Below are 25,583 nucleotides of genomic sequence, written 5' to 3'. Positions count from 1 at the left end.
TACCACAGTTCTAGCCTACCTGCATATTTATAGCAGATTATCTTCCTTATAGACAAAATCAGCGAGTTACGTTACTGTTGCAAATAAAAAGAATAAAGAAAGAAAATTGAGTAAAAGGAATAATTTAAATCTTAAATGTCTATGCATCATCCCACACTGGATCATATTCCAACATATATGCATTAAGCAAAGTTCCACAGTAAATCATACCTAAATATTTCAAGCAAATGCGATTCAATACTTTTTGTTTACATCCACAAAGGTTTAATTCAATGTGGCCTTCTCACTTAATAGTGCTTCTTCTACTTACACTCAAGGCATTACTCATTGCAGGAAAAAGAGTTCTTGCCACTATGTAGCTTGATGGATATATGATGGCTTCACGTGGCAAAAAGAGAAAAAACTATTTATTTCTAATAGGGATGCTGCTGGCCTGAATGTTCCTTTTTTTTTTTCTGTATGATATCTATAACAGAGAGTAAGTTGTGCACTGTTGCCCCCTTGAGAAGGAACGTTGCTCCCTGGAGAGGAAAGTGACGTGGGACTAGTAGGGTGCCAGGCCACCCCTCCACAGCACCCTCCTGCCCAGCTGAGCATCCAGGTTCCTCTATTCTGGTGTGATGGCCAAAGACAAAAGCAGAAATCAAACTGCAAAGTTACAGTTTTCAGCTGAGTTCTACCTCACAGAACAAAACTTATGCCGTGGACAAACATAGACACAAACCCTCCAATGAAACTCGGATTTTGTCAAGTCCATCTTCACTTTTCAAACTACAACAGATTTTTTTTATTTATTTATTTTTGAATAAGTTTCAAAAAAAATATACTCTGGAAGAAGATTAGTTCGGATTATTTAACTTATACTCTTTCCCTTAAGTTGAACAGCTGTATCCAAGAGATTTCTTTTCCAGGGCAAGCCAAAGAAAAATTGTTGGTTCTCATTTTTGATCTAAAGAAGGATACAAATGTCAACAAAACCCAAAAAAGTGATACACAACCTTAGAAATTTACAACAAAGAGGTTCAAGGATCCAAGGTCTTTTTTCTCATGAGGAAGAGGATACTCTGAGATGATTTAAGAGGTTTTCAGAGTTAGATAAAGCGACTGACAGGAAATACAAGTAAACAGGTAAGTCTGGCAGAAGTATTTAATGCTATAGGTAGTAGAATAAACTATAACAGGTGGCGACTGAAACCAAAAGTTTAAATGAGTTCACAAAAGACCAAAATTAGTTTCCAAATTAACAACAGAGCAGCAGCTTCAAAAACAGTCACTTTGTTTTTTTTTCCTTCATGGAAGGGAAATCTTAACCTTATGTGCCATCTTTTCAGCACATTTTTTAAGTCTTTAATATTGTACACCATTTGCTTTTTTAATAAAGTAGGTTGTACATACATTAAAACAAAACAATAATTAATCTCGAAAAGAGAAATCTGACTCCACATCAACGAATAAACCAAGTGTGGATCAGACTGGCCCTCCCAAAAATCACATCTTATAAATGGACACAGGCCACACAAGGATTCAAACATGACCGAAAGGCCTCCTGCAAAGGACACTTCCCAGTACCATAGTTGTCTTTATCGCCTAAGCTGAAACCCACATGCCCAGCCAGGTCTCCTATAGCCAGCCAGCTGTCCCACCTCCCTTTCCTCCCCTCAGTTACACAAGATTACAAAATCTCCAATCAGTCCAAGGCCATGAAACTATTTCAGCTTTAATCGGTGCCTGCAAGAGAGCATGAACACAGATTTCATGGGCTATACTGAGCTTGGGCAGTGTCAGAAGTTTGTCCTGAGCTCTCAAAACATTTGATGCTGCTCCTATTAATTTAAAGGCAGAACTCAGCAGAAGACCTGTCTGAATATGCCTTGAAAGAGATGAAAAGGATATCCAGGAAAGAGAACAATCTTCATGATTACTGCTAGGTCAAGTAGCACCAATAGAGGAAAAAAACATTACAGATTTGGAGAAAAAACAAGGATTCTGAAAAAAAGCATACCCCCCCCCAAAAAAAAAAAAAAAAGAAGCACACAATCCCAAATAAGTAAGAACACAAGCAAGGGCAAAATGAAGAACAGGGAGATTAAGAAATAAAAAAAGTAAGTCAGCTTTAATCCAAATACTTTTTCAGCCATGCTGCGATGTTGCATTATTTCCTACATTTCAATCATCATGTATGCACTCACCTAAATAGCTAGATCTTTATCCATACCAGTTTGGTTTTGCTACTTGACCCTAGATTACACCCTTGTCTTTCCCAGGACTGAGAGACTTCATTAGGGTTTTGTCACAGAGCATGGCTCACCACCCTGTGCGCTTTCTGGAGTAACAGAGCCACAGAGCTCCTCAGGCTCCTCAGCAGCAGCATCTTCAACAAACCTCAGGTCAGTGCCTGGGTTGCTCTCAGCTCCAGTACAAAAGCAATTCTTTACTGGCTGAAGGAAGATCAGAATGCAAACACAAGTGTGGGGGAAGAGACATGGCAGGGGGGTGAGCAATGGCAGGAGGGAGGCAGGGCAAAGAAACACAAAGTAGTGGTGTTCCCACACATGGAGCGCCAATTAGAAAATGAGAACCACCGATTTAAAATGCAACTTTAGGCTTTAAAATACATTAGGTGAAGAGTCAGCTTTACTGCATATGCATCTGGCTACTAGTATTACTCGAGCTTTCCCAATCTCCACCCTCCCCCCAGTCACAGTTTCATTGTGAAAGAATTTAATTATTATTTTCATTACCAGATGCATACATTATAAAATGAGCCTACACAGACAATGAGCACTCTGTACGAAAACAGGTGTAATAATTAAGAATGATCTGTTTATGTATGAAACTCTTCATTTTTATTGCAAACAAGGCTACCATTTAAAACATACTTTAATAAAAACATTCATAACAGTCATAACACTAAAACTGATGCCTGCCTTTTCCTTAAAGGATTACCCCAGTGCTTTAAATTTTAATATAACCTGAATGAAAACAAATGTTTTGATTTTATTTCTCTGCTGAAGTTTCCTGAAAATTTTAACTTGAATGCATTTCAGAGAAACAGAATACTAAACACTTTTTGATTTTTTAAAAAGTCCCAGAGACATCCATTATATTGTGTACCCAGAAAAATAAGTTTGCGAGTAAAAGAAAGATATATGTATTTAAGTGTTCAGCAGCTTAATAATCTCAAAGCCCTGAAGTTATAAGAGTAGCATTGTATGGATTCAATAGTAACAAGTGATAGAAGAGTAACATCTGCATATTACTTATCATCCAAAACTGGAGTCAAATTACTGTTTCCAGCATCAATCAACAAAATGTGAGTTCCTGTGTTTTACGTGGCCCTACTTAACAATATAGTACCACACTCCATTTTCACACAGAAAGCAGCTTAAATAGGTCATTTACTTTCCATGGTCCACCAAACGTGCCAGGTGATTTACCGTAAATACCAAGCCTGTCACTAGCAAATACACCCTACTCTGTAGTAAGCACGTCCCCATGGAGCTTACAGTTTGACCACTTGTTGCATCTATGCACACCCACCTACAAATCAATCCCTGTTAGACCAGGGGAATTCAACAGGCTGCTACTTCCAGCTCTTTGAAGACATTTCTTGCTCCAGAGCTGGGCAAACAATACATGTACTCACTTCTTGCCAGTGATTCTGCAGAACCCAGTCTTGTAGTAAAATCCACCACTGGTACTCCGCCGACTCAAGAGGAAGGCAGCAGAACACACTTGCTTCTGCTGCCCCAGCTGCCCTTGCAGTGCTTCAGCATGCATTGTTAGCCCTACCTGGGCAAATCCATGTAGGCCTCAGGATGTCAACCTCCATTTAGAAAAGGTGTCAAGTCTTTACTCAGCTAGCATTTGACAGTTAACCACAAGCTGTAATAACAGAGCACCCTTGTCTTTCCATTCTTAGATGTGGAATCCAAGCCAGAATTCACTTGACCAAATGAAGATGTTTACAGTGTAGGTGTCAGTACCTGAACAGGTCATGTTAGCCTCCTTTACTGCCCAGGAAAGAGATAGGCCCTGCAACTGAGCTCATCCTATAGCATGTGCCTAAAGGAGGTCAAACAATACACACCCTCTAAGTGCCTACTTCTGCCCACTGCCTGTTCTACAGGGTTCATGTATACCAAATGTGTACAGGGTCTTCTCCCCTACCCTCCCTCCATTCAGGGAGTAGGCATCTATCTATAAGACAGGTGAGACAAATCCCATGTTATGTCCTAGCTCCATCATAACCATCTCCATTTAAGAATCAGCAACAAAACACTGATTGTGCAAGTTCTCACAGTTTCCCACTAAATACAGTGAATGCCTGCTACTAGGTAACACCAGTCCTTCACATAACTGCTTTTATTTACACGACATGAATTACTATGTTTATTTCAAAACATTCAACAGCTTGCACTTACTCCTTCATTTTTTCTTCTCAGACACCACAAACATTGCCCCACTCTGGGTAGTAACTCTTCGCATTAGCATAGAAACTTCCCCTCTTCATTACCAGTCTTCAAAAAAGAACCAAAAAAACTTAGCAGAGACCCTTCCCTTTTGGTGTGACCTATATATTTTCTTCTAGTCTATTTCCTTTTGTTTTTCAATTTCTTAAGACTTCCCTTAAGCCTTTTTTCTTTAAAAAAAGGCAGAATAAAAGGAAGCATCATTAAAATCTACTGAAACCAGTGAATTTTCAGTGGATTTTAGATCGAGCCAACTGATCAATTTGATCATGTTACCTCTTATTTTTTCTTATAGCATCTTTATTTTTTTTGAATCATCACAAACTAAAATTATGAATATTCTCAAGTGCTCTAATTTTCTCTATTTCTCTCTATTTCCTAATATTTTCCAGATTTGTTTGTTCCCCTGCATTTCTAATCTTTCATTCCTTCCCTTTCTTCTCCACAACACTGTTCCAGAAATTCTCTAGAAAACAGGCTGACTGGAAAAGTTTTTTTTTTTTTAAATGGAGGTGTTCAAAGCTTTCCTGTCAAGTCCAAAGCAGACATGCAAACTGAATTTTATCAGCCTGTAGAAATATACAATCTCTCACCTCACAAAATGTCGCATGATGTAGCTGTATGATGTAGAAGTTGGTCCCAGCTCCTTGAACTACTCTTAGCAGAGCAGAGCAGAAGGGGAGAGTCACTTGCTTTGCCCTGCTGGCCATGCTGCTTTTGATGCAGCCCAGGATAAGGTTGGTCTTCTGGGCTGCAAGAGCACAGTGCCAGCTCATGTTGAACTTCTCATCAACCAAAACCAGCAGGTCCTTCTCCTCAGGGCTGCTCTCAACCCATTCTCCACCCAGCCTTTATCTGTGCTTGGGACTGCCAAGCAGCTGTTATACAACACACCAGACAAAACCAGTCCTTCTCAGAATTACTTTTGTTCCTGAACATTTTTCTTCTCTAAACTGACCAACTGCTTCGGAAATTACAAAGCTATTAAAAAGCATCAAACACCTTCTCATGGGGGCAAGGTGGGACTACTACAGTCTATGCAGCTATACGTCTCAGTGGGGTACTGTAAACTTAAAGAACTTGGTGATGGTTTGACAAATCTCCTTCCCTAGCAGGAAGGAAGCTTTCTGTGACTGGCACTGAACTGTAGCATCTTCCACAAAACTGAAGAAAAGCTGTGTATCTGAATTTGACTTACCACACTTTCAAATTGCTCTCTGTGAGGAAGCATCTTTTGATTTCCTTTCCATGCAAAACATTCAATAAAATTCACCAAAAGCAGCCCTTTTATGTCCACACCCAAGCATGCTGCTTTTTTTCCTCTAAAATGTGTTTCACATGTCTTCCTACATGGCTCAAGTGGAAAAATATTAATTTAGCCATCATAAACCAATATGAACCTGTCTTTCTTCAGGGGCAAAGGAAAACAGGACAAGCACTGAACAATTCTCATCTTCACAGGCATAGAAATCAGATATGCCCGGCACCGAGCCCTCTCAGCAAACTGACTCCATCAGACCAGGTTGGGAACACATTCCACAGTCAGAAGTCCTTCTCGAAGAACTTCCTGCCAATGGCTACTTGACATTAAAAACTAGGATGATCTAGGTCAAGTATCCCAGTTGACATTAATTGCTATGTTGGATCAAAAAAAGCAGGCAGCCTCTAAGCCGGAGCTCAAGTCACGGTACGGCTTAAAAGCAATCAAGGCCAAAACCTTGAATTACACCCAGAAGCCAAAAGGAAGCCAATGCAGCTGTTGAAGAACTGCCCGAGCATGTTCTTGCCATCTATGCCCTCTCTGCAGACAGGCAGGGCAGCTGCCTACTTCTTAAACTGGGGTTTCGCAGCAGCAGTCAAGTGCAGCCTCAAGACCAGGCTACCCTGTAGCCTCACATGGAGGTGAGGGAGATGGAGATTATTATTCTGAAATGAAACCCCCTGAAGTAGACTTCTTTTTTTTGTCCTGATGCAGAAGGCTGAGAGACTGCCAGCCGAAAACATCTCAAAACCAGCAAGTTACAGAATGGTTACATAAGATGTTGGCTGCTAGTAAACCAGCACCATCCGTCTCTATAGTGCCATACTTCAATTTGCTGATACTTCCGCCTCTATGTACGCTGAAGGTAAATCTTGTGCTATGTCCAACTGGAAAAGAAAGATGACCTGGAAAGTCATCTTTATATTGTCAAGAGTACAGGACCGAGGCAAGTCACTCTTAATTATTGCCAAGAGTGAATTAGTATTTCAGAACACCATGCACAAGACCATTGGCTGAGAATGAAAAAAAAAAAAACACTCCCACAGAAAGAGACTGCGTTCTTTGCTTTTCTCTTTTGTAAACAGAGAATGCAATTCTATCTATCCATTACATGGAATAAAAACAACTGCATGATTTTCTGAAAGCAAAGGAGGTAACGTTTCTGAGGAAGAATCTGGAGAAAGATAAATGAGCAGCAAAATGGATCAGCACGCCAAGTCAAAGAAACAGACAAGTTTGGTGAGTAGGCACCAACAGATAGTAACAAAGCAGTCAAATATCACTGTTGACCAGACCAAAACTCAAATAAAGGTTTTAAAAACCTGAAACATTCATCTGATAACAGATATCTTCAGATTATGTTTTCCTTGCTTTAAGGGAAAATTGATTAGTAGCAGTAGCAATTTTCAGAACACACCTTAACAATGCAAACAAGGAAAGAATTCAAATTCACAGTTTCAATCCCAGAGTTAACTGATGGCCAATGCCAAGAAAGTCTTCAACATAAAAAGTTGTTCCAGAATCTGACCATCTCCTTCCACATATTCTTCCAATTATTTCCAAAATATTACTTACAGAAGAGGAAGAAAATGTCAAAGTGAGCTCTTGCCATTAATGTGTTTTCCAAAGCTACTATTTTAACAGAAAACCAAGGGACTCACCTTATGTACCCAAAGAGCTTGAACAACACAGCCTTTTTAAGCAAAAGAGATAAAAGGATTTTTTTTTTTAAAGAAAGATGAAAATATATAGGTGTAATCTATAGCTCATAGCAGGCTTCCAAATCATAATCAATATTTTCCTTTGCATTTAAGCATTGCTGAATCTTAATGCTTTTTAGATGTTCAAGCGACAGAAAAAGAATAATACTGTAGATAATTGTATTAGAGTCTGTCTGTAGTTTGTGAAGCTCCTGGCAAATCCAATATGGCTTGTGTCCATTTACATTGTCACAAAATTTCTTTACAGTGCAGTAAAGTAATACAATAGCTCGAGCAACTGACACTGAGCTAGTATTTATTGGGCATGAGCCCTATAGCTGCATGTGGACCCAAAAACAGCTGGAAAACCAGAAGTCTACAGCAAATCCAACATTTGCATTATTTTATTCAAAATCTTAAGAATGTGGGTGCTAAAATACACTTTTCAAAGCAAAAACAGTATTTGGAAGAAGTCATTATCAGTCAAGCCAACTACTTGGCAATTACAGCACATGCAGTCCTGTGGACCATTGGCAGCTCACTTAGTTCACTGACAAAACAAAATGATTCCCCTCCCGCCCGCCTTCAAATACAATCTGCTTGTCCAACATATATATTTAACACTTGGTCTAAATTTTCGTAATTATTTACAGTTCCACATTCAGTTCAAAATCATTTGTTTCAAGGATCATTTTCTAAAAATCTAGCCAGCACCATTTAAAATAAACAAAACAAACAAACACCATCCTAAAACATAATGCCTTACAATTTTTTCCCCTATTCTATACTGTGCATACTGTTCCACACCCAGATAAGGAATAAAACATTCAGATATGACAACCGTCAAAATTAACCCTAAAAGTACTTATAATAAGAAGTACACAACATTTCTTCAGGTAAGCCAACAGGAATCACTATAGCCTCACTATGTTATGGGGAGTAAAAGCCTGGTGAGTCTCCCCAGTGACCAAATTTTATGAACTAGAGCAGCTCCTTCCCCTTCCCATGATATTTGCAGTCAATAAAATGTTGATAACCTATTAATGCTTCCAAAGAGGCTTTCTGATTTAGAAATACCCAATCATTCCTCTTGTGCTCTTTCATTCAATACTCTGTGATGGGTCTCCTATAATCTTCAGAGCAAAGCTCTGGAACACTGCATACTGAGCAGGTATTACATACACAAATTCTTAGTGCAGACGACAGTTTAGACAGCTGCACAGATTAAAGATTGATGACAGGAACCAAGAACACCAGCACGACCAACTTCTGTGTCAAAGGCAAAATGCCTCCAGATCTGGGTGGCCTTTGCTCAGTCCCCTGATGTGTGGCAGCCAGCTAAACCCCAGCAGGTTATAGACGGGCAGACTGAGTTTTTTTTCTGTTTTTCAACAGCCTGGCATCACCTTTCTGCATCAAGCAGAGAACCTAAACACTACGACTATCCAGGGCCTTTTACAATGGCTAAAGGAAGAAAGTTGGAAAGGGCTTCTTGCATTCAGAGCACAGGTGCTGAAAACACAACACACGCGCACAGCATGCACAACTCCACATCTCCCTTCACAATGCACATCTTAGGAAATGCCCATTTCTGCACATAGCTTTATTTAGCACGACCTAACACCTGAACTCCTACCCCCATCTCTCTCCTGCTACTGCAAGTGATGTTACTATACCACAAACACTCAGAAAACAGCAGTATTTAAGGGATATTTATCTTACTTTGATTCAGAACAAGCATTATAATAAGCTGTTAATAATATGTTAATAGGTTAAAAACAAAACAGTACCTCAAACTATATTTCACTAAATGTGCTATCAGCATTTGTAGATAAATTTAATAAATACATTCTACAGTGAGCATTTTAATAATTACTTAAAAACAGATATTGCCTGTTTTTGTCATATCTCACGCTATTTTAGCTAAAGTAAAAAAAAAATCAGTATTTCTAAGCTCTTAAATAAATTTATACACTTAAAAATTAGAAGAAGTTACTAAAAAGCTCCAAAACCTAAGAAGTGGTAAAGTACAAAACATGTTTCCATTTTTGTCATCTCAATGTTTATTCAGTTTGGCTATTACCTAAGAATGTTTCTATGTTCCTGGATCAGAAAAGTCTCATGAACCCCAAAGTTGTGAAACTAGACCTGCTTTGGCAATTTCATAAGTAAGCCTTTAAAAACAAACAAAACAAAACAAAAAAACACTTGTAAATAACTTCAAGCCTGTCCTCTTTTTCTGTTATTACAAAACTTAAGGGAAATGAGTGGTCTTTGTAAATTCAATTTTGTTTAAATTAGTACAGATTGTCCAACGCATTCAGAATTTACTTTGATAACCTGTGCCTTTCCATACAGTATGAGGCTAGAGTAGTCATTTATTAACCATAGTACAGATCTGCATTCTACACTGAAAGGATGTTACATGAGACAGACTTCTGATTTAACAAAATTTCCTTTAGGAATACTAGAGTAGAATCTCATAAGCCTGACTCCCAAACATCATTGTCTGATGTACCCAAATATCCTTTTTCTCTTTATTTTGAAGAAGTGCTAAAATAAAATATAAAATTAGAAAAGGAAGACAAAAAGAGGAGAATAATAAGAAGCTTTGAGCACTGATACAGCTTCTTGCAATGAACGACTATTCTTGCTCGGAGAATCTCCTAACATACGTAAGCTCACGTTTTCTTTATCTACCTCTTGCTGCTGTTCTTGGTTATCTGTCAATAGGTTCAGGTAGGCCTACATGAGATGACGGGGAGGCGATTAAAAATAAATAATAATAATAACAATCATTCCCAGTCTCCCACTTTCCCTTACTTTTACTCTTGCAGAAACTTCTCACTACATATCACATCCTCCATTTCCCCCCAACTCTTTAATCAATAAAAACACTCTTTCCTGATCCTGCAATAAGCTGACTCAAGTAACTAACACAGCAGATATGTTTTTATTTTTTAACAGGACAAATAATTGCATCTCCTTAAACTGCTTCCAGCAGGTTAATACCATTGTCTGCAGCTGTACTAGCGAAGTGCAAAGACTGATGGGCAGAAGAGAGGACTTCCTTTTCAGTGAAACCTGGCTTGAGTATCAATCTATGTATTTGGTCTTTACAGGTAATGCTTCACTCTTACGGCTCTCCTGTATTTCCATACCTAATGAGGTGAGTATGTCTAAGCTTTTCCCTCATATACAACGTCGACCTTCTGTATATGAAAAAAAAACTCACATTATTTGATGACAATGGTTCAAAATGAAAATTGGTTAGACAACCCTCATTGATACCCACTTTGAATCCCACCTGTTCTACTACACCCATTAAATAATGCCTCCACACAGTTAGAATCTGTGTTTTGACAGTTCTAGACTGAATGATCACCTGGGAATGCTGGCCTGAGACTGTGGCAGTCTGGGCAGGGGTATACCATTGCCACAGAACTACCTAATGGATGCTCAGTCCAACTTAAGTCCCCGTGTTTTAGTCCCACACCTGTAAAGTTACAGTAGCCCCATTCTTCCCCTTAGCATATGCCTGTGTTTTACACTCCAGAATGCTGTGGAGTTCTATTTCCAGCTACAGTTTCTGCATACCTGTAATACAAAACAGTCATTATCATACGAAACAAAAAACATAGTTAAACCTTTGGAGTGGATAAGGAAGGAGAATCACTTTTTCCTTGGATATAATCTACTCGTTCCAGCAAATGAAACTACAATAATCAAACCACCAACTCACAGGAGATGCTACAGCTTCACTGATTTTTGCGCTAAGCTCCCCTGGAATCAGCACACTTAAAGGACAGACTGTTCTTCTTGCAAAAGGCATATTTACTACTATATAGCTCTTAAAGGGAATAACTAAAATAACACTTTTTTGTTTTTTTAAAATGTGCTAACTTAGATTTAACTGTTCAGTCACAACCTTGGTCCCTACCTCCAAATAAAGGAGACAGCTTTCAGGGGGCGGTAGGGCTATTTCCCTAAAATTTACGACTTCCACTTTAGTCTGATGTTCTCTCATACTCAAAGTCGAGGTTTACAATAGGAACAGGAAGCAGCAAAAGCAAACAAAGACAGATTTCCCTCAGAATAGGGAATAAATATTTTAAAGCATCACAAATGTCTAATTTTACACGCTGAAAGAGATGCATACAGCTATCTCCTTAAAAAGTCTCTTTTAGGACCAAAACCTTTTACATCATCTTTCTCACAGGTATATGTTCATATGTTGTAATCTATTTATAGAATGTCCTTCCTAGGTTAATTTTTAAACTCAGCTCTGGGTAGTTTTTGCTGTCCATACTTCTTCCAGCCTCCCTCTGCCCAGATATACCCATGGAGCCTGTATATTCCACTACCAAAAGCAGCAATGATATAGAAGTCAGGTTTGCATAGCACACTTGCACAATCAGAACAGAAAGGAAAAAAAAGAAAAAGAAAAGAAAAAAAAGATTGAAGAGTAAGCCTTGTATACAAGAACAGGGCACAGCACTTACAGGCCAAGACCCATAACTTCCTGCAGCACGCACACTATTATATGTATTTTCTATCACAGTAGGTGACACATAGCCATCCGATTGAGTGTTAGAAGGCTTAAAATAAGAAAAAAAAAGTCAGCACTGTTCCCACACTTTTACAGAAAGAATACATAAGCATACCTGCCTTCATTCACGAGGTAGCCAGCCTGAGCTTGATAGCAGCCCTGTAATGGAATAAACCCACCACAGGCTTCACTGTATACACATGTAACTAAACCTTCTGGCTGTTTTCTCTTTACTAGACGTATTTCAACTCCCACAGCTTTAGCTATGCCTGATACAGCTCACGAAAGGTACGTTTTTAAACCACGATCTATTTATTTAGAAAGGTCCTGAACCTGAAAGCCTGTATATAGAACACACACGCACATCTTCTGAAAGGACACAAAGACTTCAGACATCCAGAGATGACAATCTCAAGAAATTCCAAGATTCAAGAAATTCCAAAATTCCAAGAAAGGAAGAATTAATTTCCCTTAGACTACATCAGCTCTTCCCATTTCACTTGCAAACAGCTGGAAAAACGATGGGGTTGGCTGGGGGGTGGAGAAGAGGACTTAAACCAGCTATTTTATATCACCTAACCAGTGTGCACTATCTACAGACCAGAACCCAAGCAGCCACTGATAGACAAAGTCCCTCTCCAGAGCTGGGAGGCAAACACAAAACTGTTCTTTCATGTAATAGTTCTAGACAGAAAAATATTTTCTGTGACACATTGCATTTTGATATTTTTCTATTTTGTTCATGCCCTGGACCATCAGTCTCAGGGCAGTTCCAGCACATGATATAACATTTTATAAAAATATACTGTAAGATTATTATTACAATGATCATATCAACAGAGTACAAAAAAAGCAGCAGCGCGGAGGGTAGAATAGTCTGCAAATTCTACGTTCAATTCACATCATTGCTCTTCACCTCCACATCATTGCTCCTTCCTCTAAATTGTTTAACAATTTCTAAGATCAAAGGTTACTCAACCTAGTCCAAAGAGATTATTTAAAACTCCCATCATCCCTGCACTGTTAACCAACAGATTACTTTATGAACAATTCCTCCCCTTCACCCACAGAATTAAACAAGTCACATAAAAGTTAGTGTGCAAAGTTTTGGCAATATCCTTAGTTCTCCAACCAGTGGTTCCAGTGACGTAAGTAGCAGAGTCCAAGTCCCAAGTATTCAGGACCAGCAAGTCTCAACACCTCCACTGCATTCTTAGGCTCTGTCTTTTGATTAGAAAAGCTCAGGTATCTTCCTTCTCTCTAAACAATCAAGGCAGGCCAAACTTCTCCTCACAGCATTGCTTCTAACTCATTTACTCCATCACTATGCCTGAAAATGATTGTTACAGAATATATTAAAACAGATTAGCACATTTCTCTCTCAATTACTCAGTGGTAGGGGTATATATAAGTGGGTATAAACCCTCGGGCACAAAAAGACTTATTTTGTTGCTGTTATTATTGCTGTAATTTTTAAGTAACAACAACAAAAAATGTTTTCTACTCTAGTTAGAGCCACTAAGATAAGAATATTTAATTTTTTTTCAAGTGCAACTTAAACCCAAAGTCCTTCAATAACTCCTAAAATGCGGCTGAGATTAGTTCAAACATATTACTTACGCATGTAGTCCCAACAGCAGGAAAACAGTTTGTAATCTGAGAGAAAACAATGCCCACAAACCACAAGTATCAAAATATTCAGTGTTAGTCACATCCAATGGAAGACAAGCCTCCTAGTTGTGCTTAGTCACTGAACAACTCAACATAAATCACTCATGCATTTCAGAAGAAAATGTTTTATGTACATTACACATGAGCAAACTGAAACAACTAAATAGCACACACAAGGTAACAAAGGAGAGCTAATAAAAGCATCCAAAAAATATACCTTTTTTCTCCTCCTCTGTGATCTCGTTTGAGTAATTAACAAGTATTTCTACATCTCTTAAGTGAATTGCTTGGAAAAAAATAAATGCAAGAATACACTTTTGGAACAGACAGATATCAGAAGTCAGCTTATGAATTGTGTTTATATTTACATACTTATTTCTGTGGTCTAGCAATTGAATCAAAAGAGAAAAATCAGAAATATCTGCCCCTACATTAATTGATATGCAGGCTAAAAGTTAAGCACGTATTTGTTTCTCCAACTCATTTTTAGTTATATCTGAAGACCATTGTATTAGCCATACAAATCACAAGAAGCTTTCCAACATAAGCATTTCGCATTTGATCAATCAGGTGAAATCTGTTTTACCCAGAAAGTGCAAGGCTTTCGCTCCTCAGAAGTATATAAAAGCATGCAAAATTATCATGACTTATGCCCTCAGGACTTTTATCATTACATTTTTTCCTGAAGTTTCTACAGGTAAGCTTCAACTTTGCTTCAAATATGTCACAAGGTAGACGTCTACCCTAATTCTTTCTAATGAGAATGTATGAAGTCATTTGATAGGTCTTAAATACAGACTCTAAATTAGGATTAAAAAAAACTCAAGCAACCAGAAGCCTAGCCTCTTGTTACAAGCTCCATCACCAGGTGTTCACAAACTGAAAAACAAGCCTCATCCACTACTTCCCTCCCAGTTTTAAGAGTATGCAATGCTCCCAGCATCACCAGCTCTAGCATACATGCTGTCACATGCCCTTCTGATAGTCTTTCTCCTTTCTATACCTTTGATACTGAAGCACAATAACTGCAACATTCAGGCATATTTGAGTGTTTTGTGTTACTTTTATGAATTATTTAAACAACCGCCATTCTTTCAACAATCTGGGACATGCTAGGACATCTCACTAGAGTTCTCAGGCTCCTGCAGATGCTCTGCAAATGAGAGGGGTGAGTTACCACAGAAATACACTGTATGCTCCACACGGAACATCTCCATTTTTAAGCTACTCTCTTTGCTGAAGAAGGACTGGCAACAGGTGAGGAGATGACAGCACGCACAATTCTGCCATCCTGCTACAGGGAGGGGACTCTTCCATAAAGGAATGGAGCGAGTAACCAGGGTCAGTAGTACCATCATGGATACACTTGGCAAAGTCCACCAGCCACAGCATCAAGAAGTAAACTAATAAGAATTAGATCAGATCGCAGGTCTACAAGTGTTTATTGCCCATGACTCAACTTTCCCTCCCGTACAATGATGTAAGGACAGAAAAAGGAGACCAGGATGCTGGTTATATACGTTAAATTCATACAATCCATTATCCAGAGTAATGGATATCTGAGGCTCTAAATCTATTTAAGTAGTAGAACAGCAATGCCCTATGATATCCCAAAAGACCATAAGAAGGGGAAATTTGATTTTTTCTGTTCTCCTGTCGCCTCATGAGGCACACACAATTTTCCTCAAAAAGTAACAAAAAAAGTCATAAGGTAAGAACCGCAGAAATATTGTTATCATCTGCACAAATAATATTTTAAAGGCTGCTTTCATGCCTAAGTTTAGTTTTGCAAAGGCAAAAATACAGGTAGTGTTTGCCTAGACAAGGGTCTGAAAACTTCAGTATAGGAACTATATATATAGGATTGTAAACCAAAACACCACAAAACTGATGTCTGAATACTGTTCATCTCCATTGCACATTAAAACACTTGGAAAACAAAACCAGAGCTGGGTGATGCAAAAATGAAAATCAGGTGTCGCTGGAAAGCCTGAAAAGCACAGTGAATACATCCTTTTTGAATTCAAAAAAATCACAGTAGAAAACAATTAATGACAATATTTTGAGTCTAAACCATAAAGTTTGGGAAACTGACTGTTTCAGATCAAAAAGCAGTCCATGGTCACATGCATACTAAGATAGTCTTAACCATGTGAAAAATTCTAGCAAAAGAAAAAAAAGAGTTGGTGAACAAGAGCTTAAGACAGATATGTTGAAGACCTATATTAAAAAAGAGACACTAAGCTTGCACGTCTGATGTTGCAATCCAAAGCCAAACCAGAGTTCAGTAAACAGCAAATGTGATTCTGTGCAACCTTGTTATCTCTTCACCTCTACAGTTAAGCCTATGTCAGGGAGTGCAAAGAGGTTACAGTATGATATCAGCACAGTTTATTAATGTTCTTTCTTCATTTATTTGTAGCAGGATAAAACTTAAGGTAGCAGAGAATAAAACACCAACAAATTGAGAGGACCAGGACTGACAATTGAGAAATCACCTTAACCACCAGGCAAAGACAACCTTTTCTTCAAGACATTTTGCACTCTCACATGGCCACTGTTAAGAAGTTAGGATCAGATTTGCTCTTAGTATGTTAGCTAAGCAAAAAAGAGCAACAAAAGTGCATGGATTCTTCCCTTATCTTTCATAAATAGGACCTAAAGTAACAGATAAAGGACATTTTTCAGCTGTTTTTACCTTTCTTCCCCATAACCATATACCTCTTGTCCATTATTCAGGAAGCTCTAGAATTAAAGTGAAATATTGGCCTTACTGAAGTCAACAGCACAATACCGTCTAACTTAAAAAGGTTAAGTAATTCACACTTACTTGTTGTGCTCCTTTTCCCCTCTCCACATTCAGATTGTTATATTATGATTTTGAACGTTACCTTCTGTACGTGGGAAAAGGAAGATGAGAGATTTTTGCTTATTTGTGTTCTGAAAGCACTTTTAGATCTCATCCAGTTATGATTGTTATTATGAATTGGAGGAAGAAAAGAAAAAAAATCAAGCTATTATCCTAGTTGCACGTTTGGGAAGCAAGGATCAGAACCTGAACCTTCATTAAAAAAAAGGGGGGGGAGGAGACAGAAAAAAAGAAAGCTCTTGGGCAGGAGTTATACGGCATCCCCAGAAGCTAGAAATAGTCACATAAGACTTTCATTGCATTAATCAGCCTTTCAAGGATATTAGTTCTCATTGCTGCATGATTTATTTAGCACATAATATTCTAGTAAGCAGAAGAAAGTTAGCTACCTCCACAGCAAGTAGCCTACTATTTTTGCCACACAAAGAAGAAATTATAAAAGCAAGTACTCTACAAAATAAGGCAAACAAGCCAGCAACCTTGCTGTCTAAATGATTCCAGAAAGAGCTGTGCAGAAAGAGGCGTTTCCAAGCTTCATGTAGCTTTGTACATCCTCACTGAAATCAGCCCAGTACAGGTCTGGCAGAACACACTTGCTTGGACACCATCACCCACCACGGATGTATGCTTTTCCAGCTGGGAAGTACATTTTTAGAAAAATGGCCATGAGCACGGGATCAGAAAAAGTATGGGAAAAGAGTTTCCTAATTGACACTTGCCATGTGATTACCTTTCTGATAACTACAAATTTTCTAAAGAGAGTGGAAAAAAAACCAACACTCAAGCAAACGTTATTTTCTTAAGTGATAAGCAAAGCAACTCTGTTCAAATTAAGCTGAGGAATACAGACAAGAACACAGAGATTTAAGCCCCGTTCTCTCTACTGCCTGAGCAGAAGGCAGAAAGCAGTAACGATGTTCTTCTCTGCTGCTCTATACTACTTTTTCACCTTATTGTGGCAGCAGTAAAAATAAAAACAAGATAAGTTACTGAAGAACAAAATATAAATCCCATTCTTGCAAAAAGGGGGAGCGGGAATAAAAGACTTAAGTGGAAGTGGGTGGACTACTTACAGCAATTACTGTCAAATATTTTTGCAGTCCCTTCTTTAATGTAGTTCCTTTCCTACATAAGAGCTGACAAATAAGTGTGTGAGGTTCCCTTTGTAGGAGGAGGAGAAAAGACGACTGCAATAATAACACGCAATGAAGATAAATTTTCCCAATAATGCAAGCTACAGAAGACATATGGAGGTCAGATAAAACTATTATTTGGCTTTTCAAGCACTATTTTCTTCAGCTGCTAAATAAAAACATTATGGAGCCATTTTACACAGCAAAATTTAACCTTATATTAAGCTTCCATATTAAGTAAACAAACCTTTCTAGCCAATAAGCCTCTCTGTGAACTCTCCAAGCTGATAAGCAATACCTTAATTACATTCATTTACATGACTTTGAAATTGTTCCAGATCAAAGTCAATGACTACAAGGTCAAAGAGTATGAAAGTCTGAAATAAGGAGAAATCTACAGCAGGTCAGTTCACATGAACATGGCACAGCATCCTTCCTAACCAGCATGGAAAGGTCAGGGGTACAAACCAAGTGCTTGCCTTTGCCATTTCATCAATTACATGGAGAGGAGAAAAATAAAATAAAAAGCAAAGTCCTCTTTGTCCACCTAAGACTGGGAACTTTTTTTTTTTTTTAAAGACTATTCAAAGTTGAAAACGATAGACAGTTCCGAATTGCTTTTAATGTCTACTGGCCAATCAAGCAGTATGAATATTTTAGGCAAATATTTTATATCCTAACTGAAATGCACAATACAAAAGATGCCATGTTCAAAAGCAGCAAATTCACTGACAATTACAGAATATTTGCTATAGTGCACTGTTATATTCAGTAACACCAAACTGAATCGTTTTGCACAAATTCATCTAGGAATGAAAAATGGAATGGTAGAAGGGAAGCCACCATACTGATTTCATGTCACCGTACTTCACGAATTGAGCAGACTGAGAGAAGCCCAAGCCCAATAAATATCACTTTAACTCTCATCAACAAAACTAGACTCTAGCCTTAAGATATGGGGAAAAAAGTATCTTGCGTTGTAGTCTCAAATAGATTTTTTTATCATGTTACCTGAAAACCTCTCACTGAATTTGTGCTCCACTTAAAGCAGGAAATGCTAATTACACAAACTGCAGCAACTATAAAGATTTTAATAATGACCACTGCAAGAAACTTGATAAAGTACCTTCTGCCCTGAAAGAGCAGAAAAGCATACACAGCATCCACCCCATTCCCAAGATATTAGATAATGGCTCAGGTATGATCAATAGCAATCCAATTAGCCAAAATATAGTATGCATGCACACCGCACTAATAGGTAGTTTCAGGATTATATTTTGTGTGTTATAAACATGAAAATATTACAAATATGCATATACAGAAGTCTGAATTACAGCTTCTGGATTTAAGCAATCACGTATCAACGCATTACAGCTGATATTTTCTTAGTATTAAATTAGATAAATCTCCCTGCACCCTCACTTTACTAGCCAAGCACTTTTTACACAACTCTCAAGCCAACAACCTTCTGCAATTTAAGTATGATTTAGTGCAAGAGAAGCAATGAGTATTATAAAATTTATGCTTGTTCACCTTCTCTCCCCACAGAGAAGGGCAAGATGCTTTTTCATGTAAATATGTATTAGATCCAAATCATTTAAATAGATATTATTCCATAGAGAACATGATGCTGCATATGCCCATTCCGGCTCCATGTTGCTAAATAAACTGCAAGATAATGATGATGCCTTACTCATCCTAAAGGACACTGAAAATATTTCTAGGCTTTCCAAAGAGAAATAGGGGAAGAGACTTTCACAAGATAAAAAAAAAAAAAGAAAAAAATAAGGTGGCTTTTACAAAGCTAGATGAGGTGAAGACAAGCTGTTCTTACGTCATGAATCAGAAAATCTCTTCATGAACAGGCCACAGCTGTTACAGTAAAAGTATAGTTTAGGTGTGTGGAGCAGTCTTTAGAATATGCATATAGAATCATTAAAAGAGTTGAAGATACTAAACTGAGTGAAATAAAATCATGTTTGCAAGTAGAAAAACATGAAATTTTAGACAGGTGTCAATTTTAAAGTTAATGTTGGAATGTTAAATGTAAGGTGTCTAATGTTAATTTCATGCAGCTTTATTTCTCAATTGTATTTAGCAGAAAGTGTCACTGCTTGAATGGACAGGAGATAGAGAATAGGGAAAGCTTAATAGCTTTTAAATACGAAATCTTTAGTCCTTAAAAACAAGTAAGCACATGTGTCACTGCTTTTCACAGAATCAAAAGTTAATCAGCATGTTACCATAAAGCACACTTTTAGTTAACAATTTAATTCAAAATCACTTTTCTTTCAAATGAGGAAGACTGTCATTGGTCATGAAGCTATCAGATATCATTTGGGCCAAAGTCAGTATCTTACAACACAGTCTGACCTCTACTTGATTTTAAAATAGTTGAAGGTGATTATCCTATGTATGAACCTTGAACATTATCAAAACCAGTTTTATTACATCAACGATTTATTAATAGTCTCATATTAATAGTAATGTAACTTTGACTTTACAAAGTCATAAAGATGACAGGAAACACAGTCAAGACTTAATGTGCTACCTATTTTATTCTGGGCTTAAGGCAACCTCATGTTACAATAAAAAAAAAACTATCCAGAGAATAATAGCTACAAAAGAAAATCCAAGAAAAATATGCATGTATCATCCCAGTTAAGTAATGGAATAGGAAGGAAACATAGAATGTAATGAAGTCAGGTATAAACACTGAATCCTTTTAAGTACTGAATTTCTCTTCTATCCAACCGTGCTAAGAACTGAAAAACTGTTAGCACTGAGGCAGGTAACTTCAGGACAAATACATTAAGAGTGACGGTCATAAAGAAAAGCTGCAAACTTTTGGTAGGAGCACACGAAGACAGATTCCCCTTCCAAGCACAGCATCACAGAACAGCCAAGGCTCACGGGCCAAAATTCAAAACAGACCTGATGAGGAAACTTTCCACCCAGACCTTTCTGGTTCAAAAACACTTGGTTCAGAATCCTTGTCACATTTTTCATATTGTACAGTCACTTTTATAGCTGTTATCCCCATTACAAAACAGTTGACAGTTTAAACAAAGAGCAACTAAGAAAGTACAATATTCTATAACTGGCATTTACAGCACTGGCCTTGGACTTGTAATCTTTACCAAACGGGCACACAAATCAATCTATCAGCTCATAAAGGTGTGCTTTTTTAACCTCTAAAACAGATGGGATTGGCCAGAAATGTCTGGCATGTCAAACTGCTAATCACTGCTGCCCTTTGCACAAAATAACCCACTTAAGTTGAGGCATGGTTGCACTGTAACAGACATTAGTCTGTGAGAAACCCATTTAACTGTCACATACTCCTGCCACTCCTGCTCTCCCTTAATTAAGCCTAATGCCTCATGCTTTGACCTTTTGTTCTAGCCTATTAACCCTATCTAGTACAAGTTCAAATACGTTAAACTAAAAAGTTTGCTGTAAAATATTAAATGCCAAGCCACTGGGAGAATGAGGGACATCTCCACCCTGCACATTACCCATCCCTTTACCAAATTTTCTAGATTGACACAACAGAAGCACCACCTACATTAATTCCCAAAGACAAAACACACCCAAATGCTTTGCAGCAAAAGCACAGTTCTTTTCACTTCCATGAAGTCTTTCTTTTCCTCTTTAGAGGGGAAAGGAAAGAAGAGTGAAAGTTTTGTTTGCAAATTCATATCCTCAGGCTTTCATTATTTCTATTTTTTTTACACAACACGGAAAAAGCATGCTATCAGTCAAGATCACACTACACTCATTTGCTGTTCTCTGAAACCTATCATTAAAAATAAAATGCAATCAGTTTACAGTGACCAATTCTTCTTCAATTAAGGGCTGCCTCTGCCAGCCTCACTCACACTGAGTCACCACCTTGTTCTTTTGACAGCATAGTTATAATTACTCCAAGTTTTTAATCTTCATCTGTATCTTTTTGTGACTTGCATCTTTTGAACTTTCATGTAAAAATGGTATATCTGCATAAACTTGAACATAGTTTATGAATTTTAGCTCAATGCTGCAGACTTCTTTGATGTATGCTCAGATTTAGACAACATGACTGCCTTCCCCTCCTGTAAGTTACGCAGCCCCAGCCAGACCAACAGTTATGTTTGCAAAGCTGTACTTTTCTGCAGGAATCCAAGTGGCCTAGAATTCTGACTTAAAAAAAAAAAATCTGTAATCAAGAAAACTACTGTGCTCCATGTTAAAACTATTTACAATGCCATGCAATCCAAAGTTGCATACCAAGACAGGTATTCTACAGCATAATGCTGATTAGAAACGGAGAAAGGAATGCCATCTCTGCCAAAATTACCAGACACCTATGCACTAACAAACATTTTCCTCAAATCTTTAGCTTAACCACCGTACTGACAAGCTGATACACACAGTGCAAGACCCTAATTCACAGACGGCATAAATTTTTGCAACTCTGAATAAAATGACTTTTAAACACAGGTAACAATTTGAGACAAAGCTTTCAGTTACTTAGCTATTTTTGAAGACGTGAAACATTTCAACAGCATTGTTGCCACAAAAGCCACTGTCTACTAAGTACTCTCAGGGTTGTTTAAGAAACCCCATCTCTTGCTGACCACAACTACTGTGAAGTTGTAAATAACTATTAATTTTGTTCTAATTCCAAGTGTCTACCTTACCAGTTCTGAGATCAGCAAATAATGCAATTAACTTGCCTGTAAATACAATTGCTCAGACAACTAAGCACTACAGCAGTGTTAGACTTTTTTTTTTTTGAGTCAAACGGGAAGCATCACAGAAAAAGAAATGGATCCCTCATTTTGATTTACCTTTATTTCCAAAACACTGCTTTTTGATAAATCCAGAGCTGCTCCGCAATTTAAAAAAGCACAAACATTTTCTGATGATTTCACTATATTCAACTATTTTAGGTGCTTAACCTGTAGTACATCAACCAATTCTATACTCAAAATGAAGTTAAACACCACATTTATGAAAGAAAGAATATGCTATATATGTTGTGTAGTTACAGTGGGTATGCTAGAAATTTTTCAGGCTAGGATTTGATATGACTGCCTCCAGCGTTCTAGGCCTTCCCTACTAATGCTCCCAAAAGTTGCCACTGGAGGCAACACAAATGAGTCCTAAGAGAGACCAGAAACAAAACAACAACTGCCTGTCAACCATTACATGCCCAAATTGTATTCTTTATGCTCATCAGCATTCTCAAGTTCTTAGGCATGCATGTAAGGCCCACTGAGTACAGCGGGGCTACCCAAGTGAATAAAATTACTCACAAACCAAAGTACATATATATAAGCAATCACTGGACAACACTTGGGGAATTATTCCCTAGCATCAGAGAAAAATAGGATTTAGAAAATGGGAACCAAGGGAGCACATACAAACAAAATGACAGTGGTGTTAATGTCTGCAAGCCATTGTAATGTAATATCTAATAATGATTTTACTCTGACAGTCCCTTGCCACAGAAGCTCAACTTCGATCTGTTTTATTTTAAAAAAATAGAAGATTGTAACACAAGTTTTATTTAATCTTCTCTTTCACTCTGAAATTACAAGCAAATCAGGTTCTTCTCTATTTAGCAATTACCTCCCAAACAAGTAGGCTAAATCTTCAGAACTTACCAGCAAATTCCATATAAAGCATTCAAACATTACCAAAAATACTGTCTTTAATCAGCACACACTTCAAAAAAAGGAAGCCTGACATTAAAAGAGAGGGATTATCTTGAAAATCTACTGTTTTAAAACATACTGTAATCTTAAAAGACTCGTACAGGGCAGAAAGTTATATGACAGATTTGGCAAGACAAAGAAGAAACCCAAAATTGAAGAAACAAAGGAAACAATTGAAACAAATCATTTACCTTGAAAGTGGTCCCATCAGGAAGGCTCTTCCTTTAGGAGTCCAAGGATGCATTAATTTTCTTCCCCAGCAATTCTATGCTTCACCTGAAAGAAGGAACAAAAATTACCCTATGAAAATCTGCATACCAATTTCTCCTCTTCCAATCTATGTCTACCTTTTCATTATTAGTGTAACAAGAAGGGATGTTTTATTTTGAATGTTTCTATTTCAAAATAAAAATGTAGCTCCAAACATCAGAAACCAAAGTTTTCCAAATAGAACCATTTGTAAATCAATTACAAATAACTTGCATTGCCTATACTTGTATTGTCTAGATAACTGGAGAGCATTTCTGCAAGAACAAAGTCCATGTTCAGCTTTGATTCAAAGCCACAGTCCTATTTTTCTTCATTTTATTCGAAAAACAGCCGTGACATGAAAGCCCTCCTTCCTATGTAGGAAATACCACTTAACACTTCAGACTCACACCTATGAATCTCAGTCATATTTTTAAGAGCCCTTTAATATATACAAGAAAAAGATGAGACCATAGTATAATTGGTGAGTAGAACGCCCCCAAAATAATTAGAAAAAACAAACCAATAGAAATGAAAATACTTGTTTTGAGATATTCAGGAATTAAATAGTGTAGAACGGTATACTTAGAACATGTTATCCATCGCAAGAACCACTTTAAAAGGTGTTCTCAGCGCTTCTCTACTATTTCTAACTTGTGCTAAAAGATGCAAACTTACAGGTAGTGCAGGTCATTGTTATTTGTACTACTTAACCTTTAGGAACAGGGCTTGTCACAAGAATAATGCTGATGTTAACTCCTCAGTTTCCAAGTTACCACCCTAAGCAGCAAGTTTATTATGCATAAACAAATTTAACTATAATAATAATTAAAAAAACCCTCTGGTTTTGCTGAATTTAGCCCTTCTCTCGTTTCGCACAGGTAGGGTTCCCCTCCTCCTTCCCTCACTTTTATCCTCTGTTCTCACAAAGCCTACAAACAAGAGCTTGTTAAACACAGAACTTCTCTAGCATGGAGGACTCCAAGGATAGCTACTGGGGCAGTGAGGTAGAGGGGAAAAATGTGTGCTTTGCAGGCAGCTTACAGCATTGCCCCCTTCTGCAAAGCCATTTGGGCTAAAGTCAGTTCAGAGAAAAACATCTAACTCTGACTACTGTAATGTACTACCTGGGAAAAGAGATACAGGTGTTGACAGAAGGCTCATCATCTAAAGACGACCTATTCGAAGATCTCAGGTCAGATTCAAAGATCTCAGTGAAACAGAAGCACACTGGGCTACTGCTAACATCAAGATCCAACAAAAGCAGTGGATCCGCTATGCTGAAAAACAAGTAAATACCCTGAAATACTACACGCAGAGACTATTTCAGATCCTTCCCCTAAATACATCATAAAATAAGCCAATTTGCACCACAGAACAACAGCAAGCCTCAACATTCATATTCAAGTAGGAAAGAAAAGAGATTAAATTACCATTGCAGTCGAAATAAAAGAGAGAAGTGACAGAGGTACAGTGACAAATGCAGCAATAAACATCATTCAGAAGTCTTTCCAGCCCCATCTGACTGAAAGAGGAGGTCAGCTGGATGATGGAGCCTCTTGTGACCAAAGAAAAGAGGGACAAGAGCAGAACATCCATGGAGCAGAAGGAAGCTGTGCTTTTAAATTTATATAATAAATTAAGGCGATCGGAGAAGATTATATGTATTTGAGAAAAATAATTAATTTCAGTGGTTCTGTGCTATGCTATAGATGTAGACAATATGTTTTCCACCACTGACAGGTGGTTTTATTTAAGTATTCCTACTTCCATGAGAAGACAGATTTCTATCTAAGGGAGAAACCAACCAAACAAGAAAGAACACCACTGTATTGCCATCAAGGTTCAATGCATACACAAGATTTCCTTTAGGTCAGCATCGAACAATTTTTGTATTGTTCCTTTTGACTACAAAATGTTTATAAGAGTTCAGAGAAAAGAACAAAAGAATTTGCTATTTCTGGGGAAAAATAAATC

The 25,583-nt window shown here is 37.7% G+C and overlaps 1 protein-coding gene across 19 annotated transcripts in view; it reads right to left on the bottom strand.

The window, feature by feature from the left end:
- Positions 1-25,583, bottom strand: part of NRIP1 (nuclear receptor interacting protein 1) — a 109,150-nt gene that overhangs the window by 46,144 nt on the left and 37,423 nt on the right. For all 19 annotated transcript variants that reach the window (XR_005822275.1, XM_040566126.1, XM_040566142.1 and 16 more), the window contains one exon: positions 23,549-23,633. The gene's annotated coding sequence lies outside the window, so the exon portion shown is untranslated. The remainder of the gene's footprint in view (positions 1-23,548; positions 23,634-25,583) is intronic.

Source organism: Cygnus olor, chromosome 1 (genome assembly GCF_009769625.2).
Source record: "Cygnus olor isolate bCygOlo1 chromosome 1, bCygOlo1.pri.v2, whole genome shotgun sequence".
NCBI lineage: Eukaryota > Metazoa > Chordata > Aves > Anseriformes > Anatidae > Cygnus > Cygnus olor.
The sequence above is the reverse complement of the archived record's forward strand: the minus strand, read 5'-3'. Positions and strand labels throughout refer to the sequence as shown.